This window comes from Protopterus annectens, chromosome 16.part0 (assembly GCF_019279795.1).
Source record: "Protopterus annectens isolate FY-2018-M chromosome 16.part0, PAN1.0, whole genome shotgun sequence".
Taxonomy (NCBI): Eukaryota; Metazoa; Chordata; order Ceratodontiformes; family Protopteridae; genus Protopterus; species Protopterus annectens.
Genome location: NC_056750.1, coordinates 57928486 through 57931163, shown reverse-complemented (window position 1 = coordinate 57931163; position 2678 = coordinate 57928486).

The window sequence follows — 2678 nt, the reverse complement described above, 5'->3', positions numbered from 1 at the left end:
GTATGGTAGGATGAGTAACCTGGTAAGGTTGGGGTACTCTCCACAGCTTTGAACCAGGTTTCAGGGACTGCACAAATGTCAGCATCCTCCATGGCAAGGAATGCTTAGAATGAGTGCAGTTTCATGCTCAGACTCCTAGCATTTAGCAGAACGACTTTTACATTTCGTTTATATGAATATTTCATTTTTGTAATATTGTGCTCATGACTTTTCCTAGAAAGGCACTATGTAGGAGGCAAAAGCCTTTCCCAAAAGCCTAAAGCCCAGAGGAGACAGATGAAGGTCATCTCTGGTAAAGCATCGTGGTCTGTCATTCATGTACTGACTTTTGACTGAGACAGCAAGGAGCCTAGGTTCTTAATGTGATTGGATCTTTCACATGTTTTGCTCTTAGGTGGTAATAGCAGAGGATTGCCTGTGTACATAAGGAAGTTGCTACACTGTCTCAGGATGGCCATATCAACCACACTAGCAAGTGAAACCACAGGAAATTGGCCGTCCATGGTTATCAACATCTCTGGAACAGAGGTCAGGGATAGTAGAGTGGATACTATCTGAGGAGAATACCCATAGGTGTGAGTATGGCTGGATAAAATCAATAAAGTATCTACAGGCAAGGTCCTCTCTCACATAGGAGTGCTGGTAAGGGGAAAAAATTGCACCTGAAATAACTCGCAAATGGTTAAAACAGCACAGCGGTAGTGTGCAACAGACAAACAAGCACAAACTCACACAAATGCTGGGTTTAAATACCACAAAAACAAAGGTAAAATAGAAACACTGGAACTAACCAACCAACCCTTGTCCCTGAGCTCTTAGCTAAACACCCTATGTCAAAGCAGTTCCAACCAGTTCACTTACTCCCACTAAGTGCAGGCAGGCCCTGGCCAACACAAGATGGCATAGCAGGAAAGATAGGGATCACAAAAACAGATCTAAATACAGCAACACATGCAATCAGACTATGCTAAAGATATTTAAGCTCTGTTTAGGTCAATTTAACACAGGAGAACAGATACAGTAGCAAACAACAGCAAACTGATTTAAACAAATTAAGCAATTATTCAGACAAGGTCTAACTGCACACTCCTGCCACTAGGGTGCAGGGGTAGCCCCTCCAAAAAAGATGGCCTGGATTGCTGCTCAAGTTATACAAAGCTAGACTCAGCAGGTCTGAATCTAGTCTATGCTACAGCAAACAAGGCACATCAATTTCAGTAAGAAACAGTTCAAATAAGCAGGCACAATAAGCCTTTAACCAGCAATTCCCAGTTCAGAAGGGCAGAATCTACCCTCTCCTCCCACAAGAGTGCAGACTACAAACCATCTTACTGTAAAATAACTGGCCTGAAGCCCACGTGCATAAACCAAAAGACTTTGAATAACAGTTACAATTTAAACAGGCTACTAACAAGCAGCAATAAATGCAGCAGAATAAGTGCAACTGAGTACTAGTAAGAACAGGCAGCAAAAGCAATATAAAGTAATAAAGTAGGAAGAAACACAAATATTACTTTTTATTTAGGTTAAGTGGGAAGGGATGAAACACAATAATATAAGTTTGGGAAACCAAGGGGGAGGGCGTTCCCAAATGATCTCTCACTACTCAGTAGAATAAGCTGATGAGATGGGACTCGGAGGAGTGTCCAAAATGAGATGTATAGTAACTGTGGGCAACTCAAAAGTCACCAAATATAAGTACACAACAAGGACAGGCCGAGTGGGAGGGGAAATTCATAACTCCAACAGGACTGAAAACATAAAACAAAACATATGTAATACTAGAATAAGATACAAAATAGAAGTGATCAAACCTTAAATAAAGGACTTCAAATCAACATTAAATGCAGATATGACTGATACTCAGAGGAATTAAGACCACACAAACACTTCAGCTAACTACAGATATTTCTAAGTAAAAGATCAATGCTGTCTCTCAGCTCCTCACACTAATTAACTGATGCTATTCACAGTTTGCAAAAGAATTATTTGGTAACATTTTATTTAACTGACCCTAGCCAAGAACTCTTAAAACTCCAACAGAGCAGAAAACTTAAAACTAAACAAAGGTAATATTAGGACATAACAGAAAATATAAGTGATCAAACCTTAAATAAAGGTCTTCAAATCAAAATTAAATGTAAATATGAATGATACTCAGAGCAATGCAGACCACACAAACATCAGACAAATATACTATATTCCCATCTATATGTAAACGGTTTTACATTTCCCTAGTTCCTTACTATCAGCAAGGCAAATGCAGGTGAGTGGATGTTGTCAGATACACAGACACACACAACTTGCAAATGTATCTCTCTGAGACAGGTGTGGAAGTAATCAACATTAATGCTGGGTTAGCTCAGATTACATAAGTGTTTGTCACTTGCCTTCACTTCCTAGGCTAACAGCAACTAACATACATTTTAGCATATTTCTCTGATGTTTGTGTAGAACTGGAAGTCATAATACAGTTAAACACTTCCATATTTTCAACCTAGTAATTATTTATGTTTCAAGATAATACCAAAACCTCTAGCTGTAGACATGTATGTCTGCTTACTGCACTGAAACTGAGATAACATATTCGCTAAACAAGTTCAGCTTATTTACTTGATGTTTTGCAACTTATGTCTGTATGTTTGAGGCTTCCAGCTTCTACTATTAGTACATACATT